Source organism: Cajanus cajan, chromosome 10, assembly GCF_000230855.2.
Source record: "Cajanus cajan strain Asha chromosome 10, NIPB_CcT2T_4, whole genome shotgun sequence".
NCBI classification, from domain to species: Eukaryota; Viridiplantae; Streptophyta; class Magnoliopsida; order Fabales; family Fabaceae; genus Cajanus; species Cajanus cajan.
The window spans coordinates 31,268,885-31,286,609 of NC_138526.1; positions in this window are offsets into that span (position 1 = coordinate 31,268,885).

Consider the following 17,725-nt stretch of genomic DNA (forward strand, 5'->3'; position numbering starts at 1 on the left):
CCAAACAAAAGCAAAGTTTAGTACAAAAGACCTTTCTAACCTGGCCAACCGCTCTCATTCTGAAGATGCTATACTAGGGAATTCAATACCAAGAATGTTTCAGTGTCCAATGAATAGAAATCTTCACTTAACACAAATTTTCCTCACATACTATACTCTTACATATTTTTCTTATCTGACAAGTATCTTTTAGTTGACTGGTAAATTCAACTTCATAATAAAGGGACTGTAAATTGGTGCAAGAGGGGAGATAAAAACACATACTGCTGCAAGATTTTAGAAAATCAAGGGTAGAATAAAATTTTGTTGCACAAATGAATGAATTGCATAACTTAGAAATGTGAATTGAACAATACACTAACTGCGTTCAAGGAAGTGATTTTACTTAACAGAACTCACATGCATAAAACGCCTCTCACAATAAAATGTGAAGAATCGCACAGAATGTAAGTGGATCATGCGGTTGAAATATATGGAGCGTCTACTTCTGGAAGATCCCAGTTGTCATCATCCTCTTCCTTCTTGGTTGGTGCAACATCTTGCTTGTTTTGCACCTGAAACCTCGATTGAGGACGCCTGAAAATGATGCAAAAAAGACAAATATCAAGTAACCTCGATTGAGGACGCCTGGAGCCAGAGTTCTCGGCTAGGGTTTCGGCGTCGCAGCGGGTGTGCGCGACGGAGGCTTCGAGCTCCTTGGCGAGGGCGGAGGCGAGAGGCTGGCGGAGCTTCTCGAGCTCGTTGATGAGGACCTCCTCCTGCTCCTTGTTGAACGACTTCCCTTGGGAAACGGAGTCCTCCATGGCGTTGATGGGGTTCATCTTCTTGCAGAGGGTGCGGAGGCGCTTACTAATTAGGCTCATCACGGGGCCGTCGGCGACGTCAAGGCTTGCGGTGGATGCCATTCGCAACCAAGCACCTCCTGCTGTTCGTGTTCCACTAAATCAAGGTTCGTACGGTGGTGGCGCTGCGGGGCAGCGGCGGAGGGAATGGTTGTTTGGCGGCGTGTGGTGTGAGGGGTTTGGTTGGGTGATACGGCACCGAGTGGGGTGCCTCCAGCGACCATATGTGTTCTGTGGAGAGCCCGCGAGAGAGGGTGAAGGGCCGTGAAAATTTCAGTTTTACATCGGTTAAATGCAAAACCCGATGTAGACATTTGATTTTTACATCGGTCAGCAATAGACCTGATGTAGAATGGTTTATATCTTCAATTTATTTACAAAACTGCCACTGCGTTTCTTATTTACATCGTTTATAGAGGAACCGATGTAGATGTAATGATGTAAAATAATAATTTTGTAGTAATGGGGGTTAAGTTTTCCTTACGCATCTTCTGAAACCTTAAGAGCACTTGTAGAAGGAAACCTAGAGGAGGTCATTAAAAAGAGTGTAGAATAGTGGTCGAAGCTATAGGTAGCACATAATGCTATAGAATCATCACTCCAGATAAAAGCAAAATAAAATTGTCACACCTATAGGCATATATTAGGAATAAGGGTAGAGAGGCAATCCCTAAGCCTCTTAGGTTTTTGATTAAATTTCTATAGATGTCTTTGTGTGAAATTTGTTTATACAATATTGTGTTGTGCTAGTAAATCGTGCTTCAACTCTAGTTGGATTAGTATGATGGAAAATGACAATGCTTGAGGGCTAGGGTTATGATATTAGAGCTTCTTGAATTGTATGAATGAATTGAAGTGTAATGATGTATGGTAGTTGTTTTGTGTGTTGTTCAATGTTAAATTATTGAATAAAATGAGTATAATAATATATAAATGTGTATAAATGGGTTAGGGAAAACATAGATCGCACAACTCACAATTTTATGGAGTGTAGAATCTATGACTAGGCGTGCCTTATGGAACTAGGTGTAGATGCACAATGCCTATCATTAGGCATGAATGGGGTTGCATTAGCAACGGGGATACTAGAGAGGTCGTTGACTTCTCTAGGTTGGGCAAAAAGAGTTTCACTCAACCCCATTTGAGGTCAATTTTTGAAGTAGTGGGACATTGAGCGTGGCCTTAATCATGTCGAGTGTGTTGGTTCCAAAGGGGTTCCTAACTCTTTAATGTTGGGCGTGGAAGTGTTCATGCCAAGAAAGTCAAGTAGAGAAGCTCCATACCTCTTCTTGTCGGGCATGACTCTAGTAGAGAGGTCTTTGATCTAGCTGGCTACCATGTTTTTTGCTCAAATAAACTAAGTTGTATGCATAATGTAACATCCAAGGAGTCGTGAGAAAGGATAAAGGATTAAGAGGGTAAAGGTAATGAATTAGTAACATGTAAGAGGATTAAGGAATAATGTATTATCATATGTATGGATAATGAGTAAGCAAAAGTTTGTTGTATAAATGCGTGATGTGATGAGTCATTCTAGGTGATGTGATGAGATTTGGTGGATAAGCCCAGTACCGTGGACTAGTAAATGGAGTTAATTGTCGTTGCATATATGTAATGATGTGGGTGGTTGTTATAGACCATGCATACATATTTTGTTTAAAGGATAGTGTGAGTTTATGTAGATAGGTCTCATAGGTCATCTACCTATGCCTCGCGGAGTATTATGGTGGGGAACCTCATGCAAACGATATAAAGCAATCATGGCTAGCTATAACACTTTGACAGGAGCCTGATAGACATCCCCTGGTTGAGGATGGTTTAGGGGGGATCACCAAGGATGGGGTGGTCCTTACACCATAAATGAGGTGGTCCCATTCCATGGCTTCTAGGTTATTTTGAGCTAAGGATGATGAGGAAATTTAGCATCACATGCATGTAGAATTAGGTTTATGCATTTGCAAGAGTTCATGTTATTAATTGTGATTGTTTAGGTTGTCAGAATGAATTCTAAATAACTTGATATAATTGATGATCTAAAAATTAGTGAATGTGAATGTGTATGTTTGTTGATGATGTATGTATGTTGCGATTAACTTATGCTTTATGTATATATATATATATATATATATATATATATATTATACAAGGAGGATATTTATTCTCACTCCTTGCATATTGCTGTCTTTATGTTTAGGTTGATCGCCATTTATAGGCTTAGATTAGGTACAAGAAGAAAAGTTGGATGGAGGAGAAAGTTAATGCTTTGATAGTATTAGGAACTGCTTTGATAGTGTGCATCGAGTATGAGAGTTAACTATTTCAAATACTAGTTGAGTTTAATTTTTATATGGCGATTCCTTTGTTTTTATGTTGAAAGTTGTGTAAATAGGTTGCTTATGCCTTGCTTTTGAATTTATACAGTTATTAGTTTTATTTATTTTAAAAGTTTTATTTAGAGATATGTAAATCTTTTTATTATGAAGTAATGTTTAAGCATTTTCTTATATCTTTTTAGTATTACAAGCAACGATCAGTGTGCCTATATGCATGTAGTAGGCATCCACATACTATAGTTCAATGAGAGGACATGGGGGAGCAAGATGTTACTTGTGATGTTCACTTCTTACAACATGATTGGTATAGTGATAAGAGCTAGGATGACAGACAATGGAGAGTAAGCAATCATAACAATTTCATATGTAAAAAATGCCTCTATATCCATGTTTATCCCTGCAATGATCCCATAAATAAAGTTAGCTTGCTTAAGATTAACATCTGAAGTGTGAGAGTTCAAGTTGATGTTAGAGAAGGAAAATGTGCTCCAAGTTTGGGCTAACTTATTTAGGACCTTTCGCTAGATACTAAGCGGTTCTTGAGCTGGCTTCTCAAAGTCACATCTTGGAATGCACAAGGTGAAGGCCTTAAGGGCTAGTTTGTCTCCTTACCCTACCATATAGAAAAGGTACGGTGTTTGTCCCTTTACTAGCTTCATATGGTGGTCTTAAAAAGGCGATTAATGGTATGCCTATCAATTTAATCTCGTGACCCCAAACCCAAGAAGTCTTCCTCAAAATGCCATTAGAAGAGTAGACATTCACGTATAACTCCTTTACAAGAACTTCATTTATCTCATTTAAAAGGTCAGGCAACACCTTGTCCCATTTTTTGAGTGTGAGCTTCAAGGTAAACTAGGAAAATCATTCCCATACAACTAGATTTGACATTCCAGAATGATTCGATTTGATTGAACGTCAATATAACATTGCTAAGCCTTATAGGAGATAAGGTGGATAGCATCAAACTCCATCTTTTCCAAATCAATATCGAGTTTAACATCAACAAAGGAACCAATGATGGTTTTCTTCTACCTATAAGAGCCAACTTAGGAAGCTTTTTTAGGAGCCATCCTACAAGAGCAAATCACAACAAGCAGAAAAAAAAGTGAGAAGAAAAAGGACAAAAAGAAAAACCAAAGGAAGAACACAACAAAAAATTAATAGGACACAAACAAATAGGGGGAACACCAAACATTTTTGCTTAGAAAGCTAATGGATCTCGTTGAGTAATTACACACAGAGAGGAACAAAGACAAAATCTCACTCATCAACCAAGGAATCACTCAACAAGTATAGATGAAAATTAAACACAACTACAAATTATCTCTTAGCAATTACAATCGCTCAACGAGGTGGTACATGTGAAGACACCCCACTAGAAAAGGCATACATGTGAAGATACACACGTAAACAATTGAATCTACTCAAACTAGGAACAAGAAGTGAAAATAATGGTAAAAAAAGCTATAGGCAAGAATGGTAAATGAAATAACTAGCAACCCAAAACAAAATAAAATATACACCTTGAATTATCCAAAACTAACAAAAACAACCATTAAAATTTCCTTCATAATTCAAATAACCAACAAACCCAATGAATATAATGGTAAATAAACCAAGAAAAATATGAAAATGACCCTTCAAAGAAAAATTGAATGAAACCTAAACAACCAAAGAATCAAAGCAAAAGGCAAGTAAGGACAAGCCATAAAGTAACAATTGAACTCAATTAAGCCACTACCCCTAATACATTTTAGCAAAATAGGCACCCAAACAACAAATGGACCTCAAATAAAGAAGCAACCCTTGAATATATAAACAACAAAAAATACAAACAAAAGAAGAATAAAAAGAAAGAAATAAGAAGAAACCTACTTGAAAACAAAGAAAAACTAAGAATGCTAAGGAACACTTGGGCACTTAAATATGAAGTCGCTAAGGGTGGTGATGGAAGAGCATGGACCAAGGGTCTAACCACTAGAGTTATGGCCAGGAGATTACTTGAAGACTTGTCTGCTTCAGAGCTTAGTGGGCCCAATGGGCTTGGTGGGCCTAGGGTGCTTCTCACTGGGGCTTTTATTGATTAAACACCATGTTTTATTGTACATTCATAGATGATGGAATCATGCCTAGGAAGGCAAGGGGTGACATCTTGAAAGAGCCAAGAGGAATGGGTTAGACAGGAAGGGTTGGGCCAGTCAAGGCCCAATGGGCTTGGAAGGCCCAAGTTGAACTTCTCATGGGCCATATCTTGTTTTAGCTATTTTCTTATGTCTTGTATATATCATGTTAGTATAGGTTTCCTATATTGTGGGTCTTGTATTTTGGACCATTTAGGATAACATTTTAGGCCATAGGCTTATTGGGCCTAGTTTTGGGCTTCATGGGCCTTTGGGCTTTTGGTACCCAATATTGGGCTCATTTTCATTCTTGTAATTTTTCCTTTCCATTGTATTTGCTTGGCCATTGTATTTAGGCCATTATAATAGGAATTTAGAAGGATTAAGTATTAAAGCATGAATCATAGAATGCTAATTACATTTAAGAGTAATTAGAGTTTCATTTGAGTCACATGTTTTGTGCCAAAGGTGGCTGCACATGTGTACACTTAAATGAACCCTAAATTACTTATAAATGCAATTAGAATTCTAGAATGGCTGGCTGCACATGGCATGTGCAAGTGGACTTTCAACTTTGAATTCAAATTGGCGCCACTTTTGAGTGCACATGGAATGGCTCCAAAACTCCTTTGATCTGTGGCTTTAAATGCTTGAGACCTTCACTCTTGTAAACACTTTTGATTAATAGAGAATTCTGAGTTTTACTTCAGCCAAATTCTCTCCAAGAGTCACCGAAAATCTCACTAACCCTAGCCTTAGGAAAACCTCCATTTCTAAGCTTGAAAGTGAGCTTTCATTTGGGTCTTTAGCTTGGATGCTTCCATCCTTAGCTTAGGGATTCTCCAATCACTTCATTCATCTTCTTCCTCCATTTGAATCATGGCAAGCTCAAGGAAAAGGTCTTCATATTCGGTGTAGGTCCAAAGGAGCAAGACTACTTCACTTGCTTCAACCATAACTCCATCAATAGAATAGGAAGTTACTTTGTTTTTGGTCTTGTATTTTGACCATAGATTAGGGTTTGTGAACTTTGGGCTTGTAATTGGGCTCATTCTTTTTCTTGTAATTTTTCCTATTCATTATATTTCTTTGACCATTGTATTTAGGTCATTAGATTAGGATTTAAGGAGAATTATTAGTTTAATTGAATTAGGCAAAACTAGGTTTAATTTAGCATGCATTTTAAGTCACATGTATGGCGCCACCTTGGCTGAACATGTATGACTCAAATTCAACCCTAAATGCACACTAAATCAAACCTAAATACACTTAGCACTAGTGTGAACCGGACTTGTGCATCTGAGTTAAGTTTTGAATTCAAATTCAAAATTTAAATTCAAAACTTGGCGCCACATGTGAAGCCTCCACATTGGCGCCAAGTGTCCCTAATTCCGGATCCATATAAGCTCCCTCCTTCACACATTGTAATTACTTTTGAACTTCAGAAATTTGAGAGCATTTCTTTGCCAAGTTTCTTCCAAAAGTCACCGAGAGAGAGAGCCATCACTTTTAGGAACCCTAACTAGGTTTCCTACCTTTTGAAGTGAGCAATCTCTTGATTGCTTAAGCTTGGATGCTTCCATCCTTGGCTTAGGCCATTTCATCCGAAGAATTCCTCCATTTCAAGTGTTCTTGCTTTTGGTCTCAATCTCCTTGAAGAGGATCCATGCATAGGTGAAGCTAAGGAGCGGAACATCTATCACTTCTCCTACCTTTGCCATCAGGTGGGGAACACTAGAACAAGGTGTGACATATGGGTTATTAGAGCTGGAGAGAGAAAGTTTGGAGAAGTTAGAGAGGGTAAGGGGTTTATGCAGAAGTAAAAAGGGTGAGGTGGGGAGAAGTATGGGTTATGGGTTAATGGGGAATGTTGGGGGTTGAGAAGTTAATGAGAAAGAAAGTATGTCAAGAGAATGCGAAAAGGTGTGAGTTAGTGATATTAGTGGAGTTAAAAGGGTGGTTAAGAAGGAGTTAATGGGCTAGAGTTAAAAGCAACGGGGTTTGTGAGGAGTAAATAGGTGTTAGATTTTTGGCAAGTGTACCAATTATTGCAAGTAGTAAAATAGACAAAAGTCCAAGTATCAAATCCACATAGGGAAAATTATAAAAGATTTGGTTCAAGAATGCATAAAAAATATAAACATATTTTTAGGGTTTTAAAATATAAAACAAATTAAAAAGATAAATGAAAATTTATAATAAAAGGTGTTAGGAATTTATTTCACTGACCTTTTCACACATATCGTTCCCAATTACTATTCAATTTTACTGATTATCAAGTTAATTCAACAACCAAAGGAAATATTTTAACCTTAAATCCTTGGGTGAAAAGTTCTAGGTTCCTTAAAAAAATCCCAATTCCTTGGTGAAGTTAACTTAGCAACTTGCATTAAGTTCATAGGTCTAAAATGTTGATCAATAACTCTTATCCTAACCCTCTAGTAATAAGAGTTATAAGTATTTTTCTCTTTATATCATAGTTTTGAAAGGATTTTCCAACCTCAATTAATTCTATGGAATCATGCAAGGAACGACCAAGCCAAAACATGCATTGAGAAAACAAGAACAACAATTAACTAAATAAAAACTCCAATTGAATAAATACAAGAAGAATTACATGGAGTAGAGTCAACTACGTCAAATTCCAATAATGACTTTATTTATTATCTCAAATCTTTATGAAATATATAATATGTAGAGTGTCATTTCTTTCACATGGGTGCTCAAGTGATCCAAATGACTAGCTTCAACAAGCTTGTTAATAGACTTGACAAGTTCTTTTGGTGTTGACTCACTTAAACGAGAGTTGATAAGCCACTTTGTTCTCTTAAGCAAAAAAAAATTGTCTAGGTCACTCTAGAAAATGCTTCATTCTCACTCTAAGTAAAGGATCTTGATATTTCTCAGTTATTCTCAGATTTCCTTTACTTAAGTGACCAAAATGGTTTGCTTATGTAAGAGTTGATAGGTTTAGTTCCCGTACCCCGAGTCTTTAAATAACCTCATCGTCTTCATTTCTTTCCCTATACCTAAGGCACTAACAAAAACATCAAAAATACCAAATATTTAATAACAAAAACTATTTTTAATATTTATTTTTGACAAAATTAAGACTTTAAAGCATAAGATATACTCAATAATTGACTAAATTGAGTAAAAGATGTTGACATAGCTGAAAATTATCAATAAGGTGGTTGCAAGTTGGGGAGAGAATAGGGGTTGAGGTAATGGATAAGATACCCAACTCATGTGATATTTGCTAAGTGAATCATGCAAAGTCGATTAGTGAAAATGCAATAACAATTTTGATTTTTGAAATAGTGGGTCATCCTATAGGGAAAACACAAAAGATGACTCTCGCTTAGCAAAATAGATCTCCAAGTGAATGACATAGTAGGAATTCATAGGGAGAAATTGTTTCTTAGTGAGATCTAATTTTTAGAAAAAGAATGTCAAGCAAGCAAACATAGAGAAAAAGGGTCACTCAATAAGACTTCTCATTAAGTGAAAATTGTAGAAAAGGAAATGGATGATGTAGCTCTAATCACTTAGTGAGGCCTGATAATGAGAAAAAAATGGTTTGTAACCAATTTCAAGTTAAGGTCAGCGAGTGAAAATGGCTCGCTCAACAAGGAGGGCAAATTGTAAATCCACACAACATATTATTAACATTAAATCAAACAACATGCAAGAAAAAAAGTAAACAACTTATAAATGACAAGAGAAAGGTTAAAGATCTTAGGTTGCCTCCTAGTAAGTGCTCTTTTAACGTTGCAACTCGATGCATGGATGGATTTCAAGGTTCTTTCAATTTGCAGCTCTTGGTGAGTTGATCAACATTTTCCCCCAAGTATGGCTTCAATCTTTAGCCATTTACAATCTAGCTTCTTTAAGCAAAAGGATCATCATATGGAGGAAAGATAGAAACTAGAAGGAGATTGAATAATGTTAATAAAAAACTTAAAACTTTTTTAAATAGTGAAGTAGTATAAAAGACCTTACAAGTATAGGCAAATAATTAAGAACAAAGAATAAAATGTGTTTTTATACTAGTTTTTGATCAACTTGCCACTTATGGCTCAACCTAAGTATTCTTTGACTTGTCTTTTCAAGTAACAACACAAGATTTCTTTGAACAACGAAGTCTCTCTAAGTTTCAATAACTAAGCATTCTTTACAACAAAGTTTCTCCATGCTTCAACAAACAAATATTCTTCACAACGAAGTCTCTCCAAGCTTCAACAAAGAAGTATTATTTACAATCAAACCTCTTCAGGCTTCAAGTAATAAAATAAAGTTATAGTTGAGAAATCATTTATTGTTTCATCTTACAATCAAGACGTGATATAATCAAATTAAGTACAAAGCTTTTTACGGAAAGAATGACCAAGCACGTACAATTACTTTATATATTGGAACATAAAATCCTCGGCAATGACACTAGAAAAATTGTTAATAGATTAGTAAGGTGCCAAATTGTGTTGTAGTATTTTTTAATTAAAATATTGTTTCCCAATGGAGCTTGTGCAATATATGGAAATCGTAGCTCAAAATACTAAATTAAACTCAAAAGAATGGGTATTTAGTTTGTTGGATGTTGGTTTAACATAAACTAAACATAGAAGCAATAAAACAATGCAATTAAAAGCAAAATTCTCTTTTAGGCTTTTTATCCAACACTGGTAGCAAAGATATTAGGAAAACAAATGGGAAAAACCATTAAAGTTTGACTTCACTTGTTTACCATCATGTATTAGTTCACAAAAGATTTTCCTCTGTATTTTACATGTAGCAGCTAAAACACAAGCATTAAAAACATGGATAAGCATTAAATGACCATTTAAATAATGCATATTCCTAAACAACATTCAATTTGTGTTTTGTTCATTCATAGCTCATGAGGGATTTTCTAATAACAACTTAAGCATAATATCAAATCAAGATAAAAATAATCAAGAAAGCATTAAGAGAAGAATAAAACACTAATTAATAAATAAAATATAGATTAATGAAGCGTAAATCAATACTTGAGGTTTAGCTAGTTGCATCCAATCCCAATGAGAGAGAAATTAACTACACATAGCCATTGGAACTACAAAGATTGATGGATAAATGAATGAAGAAATGGAGCTCTAGGAACCATCTACAGTCTATATAGCCATCAAGTGCCTATTCTTGAAGTAAATGAATGATCCCCAAAAGTTTGACCTAAATGTTGTTTTGTCCTTACTCATAAGTGGCAGGTGCACTTTCACTTAGCAAGTGCATTTTCATTGAGTGAGAATTCGTTGTACCGTCAAGAATGCATCAAACATTTTCACTTAATGACTTGGTCATCTTATAGTGAAAATGTTTCAACAAGTCTTCCTTAAGTTGACCTTTTGGCTCAATAAACTTGAATTAGGCTTAGTTATGAGGTTTTCTAGGGCTAATGATTCTTAGAAATATTCTTTCCAACAATCCTCTTATTCAATCAACAAAAAAAAGTTTCCAAAAGTATAATTAGCTTCAAAACATGATTAACTACATAAAAATTGCAAATCTAAGTAAAAAGTTGTTAAAATGAGGTAAACAATTCTAGAAATAAGAAAAATATAAATAATTGCTAAGCTTTAAACACTTAGAAATAATTAAATCCTGTAATTATCAAGCACTCAATTTCAATGATTTGATTGAAATAGTCACCTTAAATTAAAAGAGTACAAATAAAACAACCACATATCGCCAGTATCATAATTGTATATATTATTATGGTCATCATTACCACTATCTTAATTGTTGTTGTCATCACCATTGTCATCACTATTGCCATTACCACCACTATCATTATCACCATTACTGTTATTATTGTTGCTTCCATTGACTCCATCACTAGTGCAAAAAAAGGTATTTACGTCACCCAATTTACGTCGAAAACCACAAACACCGACGTTGTAAAAACGCGGGTGGCAGTTTCGTAAATAAGAGGAGACTAATTTACGTCGGACCCCCGGTAGTCTGACGTAAATTACCTGATTTACGTCGGGCCCCTTGTTAAGTCTCAATTTTACCTCTTTTTGGATGAGACTTATACAAGATTTAATGATCAAATTCTTCCATTCTTTGTATCATTGCATATAATTGTTCTCATTTTGGTTTCTTTTGTATATGCAGGTATTCAAGTAGAGAATTGAGGAAAAAAAAGGGTTTAAAGGAGTGGAAAACAAAAGAATTAAGGAGCAGAGCAGGCAACCGCGCCAGGCGCCGTATTAATCTTGCCGGGCGGGCATAAAATAGAGTACTCTCAGCCTTTGGGAACCTCGCGCCGGGCGCAATTTTATAATTGCGCCGGGCGCATTTCAAGGCCGAGAGCACATTGAGCATCAGGGGAAGCCCGCGCCGGGCGCGAAATGTAACGCGCCGGGCGCAATAACCCTAATTTGTCTCCTCGGGCTGCATAAAAGGAAAATTTCGAGGGTTTTCTCCCTAATTCACGCAGGGGCGCCTCCAGGAGCTGCGGAAGGGATTCCCAGAGCTTGGGAACGGCCATGGTGGATCATTCCTTCGGTTCTTCCTTTCCTCTTCCATCTCTATTTTAGTTTTCCCCTCTTTGTTTTGAGAGGTTCTATCCATTGTATTGGGGTTTTGATGTAACCAACAAACTCTATTGTAATCCCTTTGTGTTTAATGATATATATGTTTTGTTTCATTCCTTGTTGTGTATGATTCTATGCTTAATGCTTGCTTTGGCTTGATCACCCTTTGCATGATTTAAGGTTTCATTGAGTATTGGGAAATATCCTTGAAACTAGTTATGAACATATGCCTAGTGGGAATTGTACCTAGGGATAGGGCTTGACCCATTAGTAGTCTTAAAACCCTAACCGGTAATGCGGGTGGAGGTATTGAGTACTCAAGGGATTGATATTCAATATTTTGCACCTAGGCTCTTTCTCTAAGGAATTAGGTCTGAGTAAATTTATGGTTGACTGAACAATGGATGTAACAAGAGACATAGGATTCACTAGTGTTTGTTTGGTGAAATCAAATCCCCACAACTTCAAGTGTCCATTTTACCATTTCTCACCCCATTTCATTTCTAATTCATTTATTTGTGTTTTTAACAATTCCAGTAGTTTTGTTCTTAAATTCACATTCATATTTATTGGGATTGTTCTCAAGTCACAAGTAGCCAATGAATGCTTAGTTTACCTTCTAATCCCTGTGGATACGATATTTTTACTACTTGTACGGCCGGTACACTTGCCGTGTTTGAGTCCGTTGAGGGAAGTAACCTAATCTATAATTATAAATAAAAGTACTTCAACGGAAAAACTCAACAAGTTTTTGGCGCCGTTGCCGGGGATTAGAATGGCAAATTGAGTATTTATAGCTATTTGTGACTTGTTTGTTTATATGTAAATATGTTTTGTGTTATATGTTGTTTGTGTTATGTATTGTTTGTGTTATTTGTTAAGTGTGTGAATCATGTTTGAAATGAGTAAATATAGGCTATACTTTGTTTGGAGTGTGAGATATGAGGTAATTCTGGTTCTGGTTGGTTACAAGGCTCCTTTCAAAGCAAATTTAGGCAAAATGTAACCATTTCAAAGTACCACGCCCGGCGCGAGTTTGTGCTGCGCCCGGCGCGGTATCAGAATTTGAACCTCGTTGGCCTTTTACTGATATGGCGCCCGGCGCGAGTTTGTGCTGCGCCCGGCGCGAGCACTCTCCTGAACCTATATTTCTCTGTTTTCAAGCATGTTTCTTTGTGGTTAATTTTGGTCTAAGGTTGTTCTTCATTTTTGATATAATTGTATGGTCATCATTGTATACTATGCTCACCATGTTCTTCATGATTATACTCTTTCACAACTTCTGGTTACTAGGACTTGCAGGCATATACTGGTTGGCCTGGGGACCAGGCTTCTAAATGTGGGGGAGTGGAGCTGCTGATGCAGATGCGGTTGAGCACTTACTGAGGAAGATGACCAAATTTGATGGAAATAGATGAAGCTCACCTTAGTTCACCTCTGTTTGCAATTTATTTTTCTGTTGTTATTTTCAGTATTTTAATTGTTTTTGGATTACTCTGGTTGGTACATCTTTTTGAATATCCTGCTAGAGCATGGTTTTTAATCTTGTTGAATACTTGTTTTGTATGTGATCAATTTTGGATTGAGGTTTGCTTAATGTTTATGGTGTGTGTACTTTAGACATTTTCAAGTCATATTAGAGCTTTAGTTCATGATTAGTTGCATACGGGTTTCAATGTTGATCATAGACTGAGCTGAGCGTGATAATTTGTGGATGCCAACCGAGTGAGGTCTGAGCCTAAATACTGATGAGAGAAACTACACTTATGTTGCATGATAGACTTTGCTTGAGTTTCCCGGGTGGTTTGCTAGTGTAGTGTATTTACATGATCAAGGCATTTCTATATTTTGATAACCATCTAAGCCAAAAAGCCATATTTATTTTTCTTTTGACCCATATCTTCCTAAGCTTAAACACTCAACCTTCCACTTATCCCAACTTTGAAAAATTAACCATAAATCCTTGTTTTGGTTAAGAGAGTATATTGATGACATCAAATAAGTTTGGGGGAGTTGAAGAATGAAGAAATTTGAGAAAGAAGAAGTATGTGGTCAGTAAAAAAAAAAAAAAAAATAAATAAATAAATAAAAAAAAAAAAAAAAAAAAATAAAAAATAAAAAAAAATAAAAAAAATAAAAAAATATTTGATATAAGATGCAAAAGTGTACAGATGCATCATATAAAGGCTAATGGCTGGAATTGGTTGAGGGCATGTGCTAAAATGATACATTGGGGTATGGAGAAAGAAATTATTGAAGAAATTTCAAGTACTCTCTTAAGCTATAGCACCCTTATTCCTTGAAAAACCATGAAACCGCTATGCTTGACCCTAATTACCTTAAATTGCCCTAATAAAGCCCTTGTGATAAGTGCCTGCATGTGTATTACCATTGGTTTCATTTGGAAATGAAGAGCAAAGTTGAATCCTGTGGCGTGAGTAGTAGATATGAGAGAAACACTCACCCCTATACACTAGTGTGCATATGAGAGAAACACTTTCCTAGTGAGGATGCATTCATAGATAGTCATTAGCTTTTCTCAGTTCTTTGATCTCTTTTGAAACTTTTGTTTGCACATTGTCATGTTCCATTGCAATAATTGTGGCTGAAAATTCGTTTAAGGTTCATGCTTGTGAAATGAAATTGTAAGTGAACCAAGAATAAGGAATTTGACACACATGCATTGCTTGTTATCTGCTTGATTAATTACCTTTTGCTTGAGGACAAGCAAGGTTCTAAGTTTGGGGGAGTTGTTAAGTCTCAATTTTACCTCTTTTTGGATGAGACTTATACAAGATTTAATGATCAAATTCTTCCATTCTTTGTATCATTGCATATAATTGTTCTCATTTTGGTTTCTTTTGTATATGCAGGTATTCAAGTAGAGAATTGAGGAAAAAAAAGGGTTAAAGGAGTGGAAAACAAAAGAATTAAGGAGCAGAGCAGGCAACCGCGCCAGGCGCCGTATTAATCTCGCCGGGCGGGCATAAAATAGAGTACTCTCAGCCTTTGGGAACCTCGCGCCGGGCGCAATTTTATAATTGCGCCGGGCGCATTTCAAGGCCGAGAGCACATTGAGCATCAGGGGAAGCCCGCGCCGGGCGCGAAATGTAACGCGCCGGGCGCAATAACCCTAATTTGTCTCCTCGGGCTGCATAAAAGGAAAATTTCGAGGGTTTTCTCCCTAATTCACGCAGGGGCGCCTCCAGGAGCTGCGGAAGGGATTCCCAGAGCTTGGGAACGGCCATGGTGGATCATTCCTTCGGTTCTTCCTTTCCTCTTCCATCTCTATTTTAGTTTTCCCCTCTTTGTTTTGAGAGGTTCTATCCATTGTATTGGGGTTTTGATGTAACCAACAAACTCTATTGTAATCCCTTTGTGTTTAATGATATATATGTTTTGTTTCATTCCTTGTTGTGTATGATTCTATGCTTAATGCTTGCTTTGGCTTGATCACCCTTTGCATGATTTAAGGTTTCATTGAGTATTGGGAAATATCCTTGAAACTAGTTATGAACATATGCCTAGTGGGAATTGTACCTAGGGATAGGGCTTGACCCATTAGTAGTCTTAAAACCCTAACCGGTAATGCGGGTGGAGGTATTGAGTACTCAAGGGATTGATATTCAATATTTTGCACCTAGGCTCTTTCTCTAAGGAATTAGGTCTGAGTAAATTTATGGTTGACTGAACAATGGATGTAACAAGAGACATAGGATTCACTAGTGTTTGTTTGGTGAAATCAAATCCCCACAACTTCAAGTGTCCATTTTACCATTTCTCACCCCATTTCATTTCTAATTCATTTATTTGTGTTTTTAACAATTCCAGTAGTTTTGTTCTTAAATTCACATTCATATTTATTGGGATTGTTCTCAAGTCACAAGTAGCCAATGAATGCTTAGTTTACCTTCTAATCCCTGTGGATACGATATTTTTACTACTTGTACGGCCGGTACACTTGCCGTGTTTGAGTCCGTTGAGGGAAGTAACCTAATCTATAATTATAAATAAAAGTACTTCAACGGAAAAACTCAACACCCCTCCAGTCCGACGTAAATTTACGTCGGTCCCCCTCTAGTCCGACGTAAATTTACGTCGGACCCCCCCAAGGCCGACGTAAATTTACGTCTGAGAAGCATAATCCAACGTAAAAATTCTCCCCAACTTTTCATTTTCCATTCCCGCGCTCACAGTTTATACGAAATCCCTCTCATTTTCTCTGAATTTCTGAGTCTCCCACATCGTTTATTGCTACATTCAACGTATCCAAGTCTCTAAGTGTCTGCACGTTGGTCGTTTGAGGTTAGTTTGTTGTCCACGTAATTTTTTTGTTTTTTTTTTGCTATTTGTTCCTCTGGAACGACCCTTTCTGCTTGGAGAACGGTCCGTTCTCCTTGCAGAACGGGCCGTTCCCCAAGAAGAACGGGTCGTTCACCAAGGAGAACGAGCCGTTCTGCTTAAATTGTTGGCTTTGTAAATTGTTGATCTGGAACGGCCTGTTCTGATTTCAGTACGGGTTGTTCCAGATGCATTATGGGAAAACATTCCAACCTAATAGGTTTCTGTTTGTGTATTATTTGTTTTTTTATTAGTTATTATGTTGCTATATTATTATTATGTTTTTTACTTTATTTGTCTATTCAGTTAATTCATTGTTTTAATAATGAGAGTTTAATTTTTTCAGGATTATGGAGGATTCTGGGTCTAGCAGTGGAAGGAGGGAAGGTAGATCTGTCACCCGATTGTCTGGGTTGACAGCTGGGCGCATTGCCAAGGAGAGGACACCGGTTGAGGTGGATCCTCGTTCTGGCAAGGCATCAGGCCCAAATGCTGCCAAGTTTAAGAGCTATTTGGGAGTCCTAGCTCGACGACATGTTTCTATTATCATTCCATCATGGGATGACGTTCAGGAGGTTGACAAGAACCTCATTTGGCAGGATATTCAGGTATATACTTTCACATCCCTTGAATATTATATAACTTAAATACATTATTTATTAATTGTTGTTATTTTCATAGCAAAATTTTGACATTCCCAATACTGAGGTCATGAGGAGGAAGATGTTATCTGCCCTGGCCACCAGGTAGAGAGACTTCAAGACTTTCTTGACACGGGAGTATGTATTTGGAGAGCGACAAAATGAGACTCCCTGTCTAAAGTACCAGATCACTGATGAGGAGTGGATGCAATTTCGTGCCACTCAATTGGACCCTTCGTGGCAGGTTAGTTATTGATAACTCTTACATTGACACAAATACTTAAGGTATATTTTAATTAATCTCATTTTCTTTTTTGTATTATTGCAGGCTAAAAGAATAGTTGCCCAAGAACGACAGGCCAAGAATGATGCACCCCATCTATTGTCAAAAGGGGGATATGAAAGAAAAAAAAAGGAAATGAAGAAGGCTAGGGCAGAGGCAACAGGGGTTGAGTCTGCTGACCGTGTGGAGTCACCTCCCCGCCATGAGATGTGGATAGCAGCCCGGACAAAATCAGATGGGAAATGACTTCTGAGTCTGCAAGGGTCGTTGCAGATAAAATAGTAAGTAAAAATATACAAACTAAGACTCTTCATTTCAACTCATTTAATTCATAAGTGTAGTTTGGGGTATACTTATTGTTAATATGTTGTAGGAGGGTTTAGTTGAGCAGAGCACCCAGGGCTCATTTGTTTCCGATGGTCGGAATGATATCCTCACAACGGCCATAGGAAGGCCAGAGCACGGAGGCCGTGTGCGTGGTGTTGGTGGTTCTTGGAGCCACCGAGATTTCTTTGGTGCCCGATCATCGAGGAGCACTGTTGACTCTTGCAGTCAAGAGGTTATGTAGAGAATGGAGCAAAGATTGA